The following is a 7,576-nucleotide window of genomic DNA, read 5'->3' on the forward strand; positions in this document are numbered from 1 at the left end:
ATATATATACATAAGAAAGTCCATACTTTTATGTCTCCAAGGTTCTAACAGGTGTCAATCTGTGGTGGCTCTGATCCTTCCCCCTCTTGGTCCCACTGCTTCATCTCGTCCAGAATGGCAGCTCCCTGACACTGAGCTGGTTGTGTTTGAAAGTATGAGATTTCTTGGTTTCACTAGAAATTCCACTGGCTATAAGCCTTAAAACTTTTTAAATATTCCTATATGTGTGGTTCAGAGTTTTGCAACTGTTCCCTTAACTTGCTTCATCCTGCATTCTGTGTTATTGCTCATGGAGATCCTCACTGCACTTCTACCCTATCCGCCAGGAAGCCCTGCCTCTAACCTGTCCTTATTTTAAATCATTCCATGTCCCATCATTCTTTTTGAAAGACTGACTCCTGGTACATATACAGGTTCTCAAAGAACACAATTAAGTGTTCCTGAATACTCATTTTCAACAATGTTTTCCATATTTGGGCATTATCAACCCAGTTTAAAGCCTTTGCATAGTCTGTAAAGTACAGGTAAATATATTTCCAGTATCCTCTCCATTAGCCAAGATTCATCTGATGTCAACAATGATATCCCTGATTCAACGTCCTTACTTGAATCTGGCTTGAACCAGTAGCAGCTCCCTGTCAATGTACTGTGCAGGTGTTTTTAAATTTTATTCAACAAAATTTTATTGCATGTGGTATTAATTATATTGTCCCATGATTTTCACATTCCATTGCATCACCTCTGTTTGGAATGGACACATGAATGGATATATTTCAATCTGGTGATCAGGTAGCCAAATTTCTTGGCATAGATAAGAGAGTGCAACCAGTGCTGCATAAGTTTGTTGAAACATTTCATTTGTATTCCATCAATTCCTAGAGCCTCATTCTTTGCCAATAACTTCAGTGCACCTTTTACGTCTTCCTTCAATACCATTGGCTCTTGATTATATACTGATTCTTGAAATGGTTGAACATCAATCATTTTATTTTGGTACAGTAAATCTTTGTATTCTGTTCATCTTCTTTTTATGCTTTCAGCATTATTCAATATTTTGCCAAAAGAATCCTTCAGTAATGAAAGTTAAGAATTGAGCATTTTCCTCAGTTCTTTCAGCTTGAGAAATGCTGAGCGTGTTCTTCCCTTAGTTTTCTAACTCTAGATCTTTGCATGTTTCATTATATTTGACTTCATCTTCCTGAGCTTCCCTTTGGAATTTTTTAAAGCTCTTTGCCTCATCATTGCTTTAGCATCGCTATGCTGGAGACAAAGTTTCAGAGTCTCTTCTGATATTTATTTTGGTCTTTTCTTTAGTCCTTGTCTTCTAAATGAACTTTTCCTTTCTTCCTGTATGATGTTCTTGATGTCATACCACAACTCTTCTGGTTTTTGGATATTAGTGAATAATGCATCAAACCTGTTCTTGAGATGGTTTCTAAATTTAAGTGGAATATATTTAAGGCAATATTTTGGTTCTCTTGAATTTGTTTTAATTTTCTTCAGCTTCATCCTGAACTTGCATACAAGTAATTGATGGTTTGTTCCACAGTCTGGCCCTGGCCTTGTTTTGGTTGAAGATATAGAGATTTTCCACTGTTTTTTCCACACATTTAGTCTGTTTGATTCCTTTATTTTCTACCTGGTGCAGTTCATGTGCACAATAATATTTACTGTTGCTTAAAAAGATATTTGCATACAAGTATTTTTTTTCCATTTGCAATGAAAAATTCTATCACAAAGGCCATATTCTTCAACTATTGATCCCTTTTCTTTGTTTGCAACCTTTGAATTTGAATAACCAGTAATTTCAATACATATTGATGGCATGTTTGATCAATTTCACATTGTAGAATTTGGTAAAATTCTTCATAATCATCATCACTGATTATAGTGGTTGGTGCAGAAATTTGAATAATGTTATTCGTGGTGGTGTTCCTAAGTGCTGTTGAGTTGGTTCTGACCCATAACAACCCTGAAAAGTGTTTCTGAGGATCAGCTAGAGAGCTTTAATCACCAACCTTACTATTCAAGCCAACTTTGTATTTGGCTTAAACAGTAAGACTAGCAGTCTCTTTTGTATTTAGTCAAGAATTGGATTTGTGATGGGGAACAGATGTTTTTGAAGCAAAGTATGTGTGTGTGCTCCATTGTATCTTCCTCTGATAATGTCCCTAATCATGCTAGGGAGACTCCCATTGTCGACAATGCAGCCAGAGGCTTAAGAAGTCTGGAAGGGCCCCTGACATATCTGACATCCTTAGCTTGCACCTCAGCTTTTCAAATAGCTACCCTAGTCCCCAGATGACTGTATGCATGCAAGCCAGTTTAACAAAAATACTGTAACTACCTTCTAAAAAAAAATCCAGTATGGAAAAAGAAAAAAAAGCCATAGCACCAAAATTTGTGTATGGATATTATCCTATCACAGATAGCAGCATTTTACTTCAAGATAGATCTTGACATATTTGATGATTAATGGAATGTCATTTCTCTTCAATTTTTCATTCTTAGCATTGTAATCCATGATTGTCAGATTCAAAATGACCAATACAACTGCATTTTTATCTTTATGTGTTCCACTTCATTTTTGGCAACTTCCAATTTTTCTAGATTCATACTTTGTTCATTCCATGTTTCAATTATTAATGGATGCTTGCAGCTGTTTCTCCTCATTTTCAGTTGTGCCCCATTAGCAAATGAAGGCCTCAAATGCTTATTCCATGTATGTCACCAAGGTCAACTCTACTTGAGGAGGCAATTCTTCTCTAGTCATATTTAGAGTGCCTTTTAATCTGAGGATTCCATCTTCTTATACTATATCTGCCAATATTTATTCTTCATGTTTCAATATTCAATAATCTGGTGGCATTTGAGAGTGTTTGACATTATTTCTAAGGTTTTCAGTGACTAACAAATTGTAAATAGTCTACCGCTCCTTTTTCCCTGTCTGCCTAAGCCTTGATTCTCAGTTGAAACTTGTCCACCATAGGTGACCCTAACAGTATTGAAAATAGTAGTGGCATAGCTTCTGGCATCACAGTAGTACACAAGCCACCCAGTGTGACAAACTGACAGATGAGTAGTGAGTAAAATACAGAGGAAGTAAAAAAATGAAAGAGTTCAATTTGTCATATCCAGTATTGTAAACCATAAGATTGTCAGATACAAAATGACCAATACTAGCCCATTTCTGGACAATGGTAGGACATTGACAACCATATGATTGCCAGGTTAAAAATGACCAATACAAGGCCATCAAAAAGTTGGGTTAACAGAGTGGCTACAACAATGAACTCATTGATACTATTGTGGAGGATGGCATAGGACAGGGTAATCCTTCTTTAGATTTTTCATCAGGTCACTGTGAATCAGAACTAAAATTACACATAACCTAACAACAGCAAACACAAAGATGGATATCCTAGGCTTTGTTGTTATTAGGTGCCATCGAGTCTGTATAGACTCATAGCAACCCTAGGAACAACAGGATGAAACTCTGCCTGTTCCTGGGCCAAGCTCACAATTGTTGCCACGCTTGAACCCATCAATGCTGCCACTTTGCCAATCCTTCACAATGGAGGGCTTCCTCTTTTTCTCTCACAATGTACCTTATCAAACATGATATCCTTCTCCAGGGACTGGTCACTACTGACAATATATCCAAAGTATGAGACAGAAATTTTGGTCACCCTGGCCTCCAAGGAGCACTCTGTCTGCACTTCTTCCAACACAGATCTGTTGGTACTTTTGGCAGCCCATGACACTTTCAATATCCTTCTCTAACACCATAACTCAAAAACATCAATTCTTCTATGGTCTTTCTTATTCTGTCCAGCTTTCGCATGCATATGAAGTTATTAAAAATGCCATGGTTTGGGTCAGGCACACCTTACTCCTCAAGCTGATATCTTTGCACTTCAACACTTTTAAAAATGATCTTGTACAGCAGACTTGCCTAATGCAATACGTTGTTTGATTTCTTGACTGCTGCCAAGAAGAATGAAGTCCTTGACAACTTCAATCTTTTCTCTGTTGATAAGAATGTTGTTTATTGGTCCAGTGGTGAGGATTTTTGTTTTCTTTACATTGAGATGCAATCCATACCAAAGACTGTGATCTTTATTAGTAAGTACTTTAAGTCCTCTTCACTTTTTTTCTTTCACATTTTTCTTCATATAACCCAGTTTATTGGATTATTTGCTCAGCATACAGGTTGAATAAGTATGGTGAAAGAATACAACCTTGTTGCATTACTTTCTTAGTTTTAAACCATTTGGTGTTCCCATGTTCTGTTCGAACAACTGCCTCTTGGTCTGGATACAGATTCCTCATGAGCACAATTAAGTGTTCAAGAACACTCACACTTTGCAATGTTGTCCATAGCTTGTCATTATCCACACAATTGAAAGCCTTTGCAAGTCAATAAAGCACAGATAAACATCTTTCTGATATTCTTTGCTTTCAGCCTAGATCCATACGACATCAGAAATCATATTCCTCATTCCATGGCCTCTTATGAATCTAGCTTGAACCTCTGGAAGTTCTTTGTCAAGGTACGCTTGCAGCCATTTCTAGGCTTTAGTGAGTTGAAATTGATGGTACTGGTCATTTTGGAACTGATAATCATATGGTTTACTACACTGGGAATGACAAATTGAAGTGGAATGGCATTACTTGCATTATCAAAAGTAATGCTTCAAGAACTTTTTTGAAGCATAATGCTTGGTAGGAGTATATTCATATGCTTACGAAGAAGAACCATCAACACCACTATTAGTCAAATTTATGCAACTACCACTAAATCCAGTAATGATGAAATTGAAGAAATGTACTAAATGATTTAGTCTAATATTGATGAATTAAGCAATCAAGGTATACTGATAAGCACTGGAAATTAGAATGCAAATGTTGAAAGCAAAGAGGTATTTTCAGAAGTTCAAAAATATGGCCTGATGGAAATGATGCTGGGGATCACATGATGGAATTTTCCTAGACCAAAGACTTATTCATTTCAAATATTTTTTTAAAAAACTGCATAATAGTTAACTATACACATGGAGCTCACCACCTAGAATACAAAGGAACCAACTTGATTACATTTGTTGGAAAAGATGGTAGAAAAGCTCAAAATCATCAGGAAAAACAAATTAGGAAGCAACTGTGAAAAAGGCCAGCAATTATTCACATGCTCATTAGGAACCTGTACATAGACCAGGAAGACTGGAGTGGCTTGTAGGATAAGCACTTTTATGCTAACCACATGGTTCTTATTTCAAACCCACCTACTGCTTCTTATAAACATTATATGTGGTCTCTATGAGTCTGAATCAACTTGACATTGCTTTGTTAAATGTCATCAAGTCAATTCTGACTGACAGCGCACCTGTAAAGTTTTTCCAAGGAGCATCTCTTGGGTTCGAACTGCTAACCATATGGAGTCCTGGCTTGGCATTGTGGCACAATCACTGGAGTTCTAATCAAAAGGTTGGTAGTACAAACTAACCTGTCAGGACTCCATATGTGGAGGAATAAATGGAGGTTCCATGTGGCATAGTAGGATCAGGAATGGGATATGAAAGAAAAGATCAGCAATTCAAACCCACCAACTGCTCCTGGAAACCTTATACAGAGTGTCTATGAGTTGGAACAGGACTTAAAAATAGTAACACATTGTGCTATACGATAAGCACTGGACAAGGTTGGCAGTTCAAACCCAGGAGATGCTATTGGAAACACTATACAGGGTGAGAGTGAATTGGAAGCAACTCAATGACCCTTAATAACAAAAACAACAATTTATATATTGAGAAGAAGAGAAGTCTTGATAGTGTAATGGGTTACATATTGGACTGGTAATCACAAAGTCAACAGTTTGAATCCATGAATCATTATGTAGAATAAAGATGAAACATTCTGTTCTTACAAAGATTATAGTGAGCCACCACTCATCTTCAGTTTGCCATACTGTGATGTCTTGTGTGATGCTGTGATGCTGGAAGCTATGACATTTGCATTTTAAATCCCAGTAGCATGCACTGGTGACAGACAGGTTTCATCTTAACGTACTGACTAAGATAGATTATGAAGAAGGATGGGAAGACTACTTCTGAATATTTAGCCAATACATACGTAGGATTAGCAGTGGAACCTTTTCAGATAGCACCAGAATACTGAATATTGAGACACCAGAATACCTTCTGATATAGTGCAGGATGACAAGTACCTCAGGTTGGAAGACATTCAAAAAAAGACTGGCTTCCTCAGAGTAGAGTTGACCATGATAATGCAAACTGAGAAGATTTTGTGACCTTAATTTGCTGATGGAGCACAACTCAAAATGAGGAGAAGCAGCTGTCAATGTTCATTGATAATCTGAACATGGAATATACAAAGTTTGAATCCAGGAAAGTTGGAAGTAGTTAAAAATGAAATGGAACATTTAAGGACTTATATACTAAGCATTAGAGAGCTAAAATGGAATGGTATTGGCCATTTTGAATCTGACAATCACATACTTTTACTATGTCAGGAATGATAAATTGAAGAGGAATGACATCTCATTCATCATCAAAAAGAACATTTCAAGATTTAGTTGCAAAATGCTATCAGTATTAACACAACTAATATTCAAATTTAACTATCAACCACCAAAAACCTGATGATGAACTTGAAGAAGTCTCATTTATTCAGTACAAAATTGATCAAATATGCAATCAAGATGTATTGAAAATTAACCATGATTGAATTGAAAACAAAGAGGAAGGATGGATAGTTGGAAAATATCATACATGAAGAAAGCAAAGGGTGGCGATCAGATGATAGAATTCAGCAAGACCAATTGCTTAATTAAAAACACTTTTCTAAAAACAACATAAAAGATAAGTACACACATGGACCTTACAGATGGAACACACAGAAATAAAATTGACTACATCTGTGGGAAGAGACCCGAGGCCAAGTCTGTAGCAGATGAGTGCTCAGATGCAAGCTCCAGTTTAAGAAAATTGAAACAAGTTCAGGAGAGTCAAACTTAAAACTTAAAATTATTTCTCCTGAATTTATAAATCATTTCAAAAACATATTTGATGCATTAGATACTAATAACCAAAGACCAGAAGACTTGTGGGGTGACACCCAGAACAACAAATAGGAAGAAAGCAAAAGTTCATTAAGATACAAAAAAGAAGGAAAAGCCCAAAATAGATGTCAAAAGAGTATCTGAAATTTGCTGTACAGGATAGAGACTCTAAAGCAAAGGGATGAAATGGGAAAGTAAAATAGCTGGACAGAATATTCCCAAAGGCAACGGGAGAAGACAAATTTAAGTACTATAATTAAACATGCAAAGACCTAGAGTTAGAAAACTAAAAGGGAAGAACACACACAACAACTCTCAAGCTGAATGGACTGAAGGAAAATTTCAAACCTACACTTGCAATTTTGAAAGTTTCTTTTGACAAAATATGTCAAATTATACAGAAATCATCAGAAGAAGATGGAAAAAAATCAAGTCACTATACCAAAAAGAAAAGTATATTATTCAACACATTCAAGAGATAGCATATGATCCAGGGCC

The sequence above is a fragment of the Chrysochloris asiatica genome, unplaced genomic scaffold, assembly GCF_000296735.1.
Source record: "Chrysochloris asiatica unplaced genomic scaffold, ChrAsi1.0 scaffold00303, whole genome shotgun sequence".
Classification (NCBI taxonomy): Eukaryota; Metazoa; Chordata; class Mammalia; order Afrosoricida; family Chrysochloridae; genus Chrysochloris; species Chrysochloris asiatica.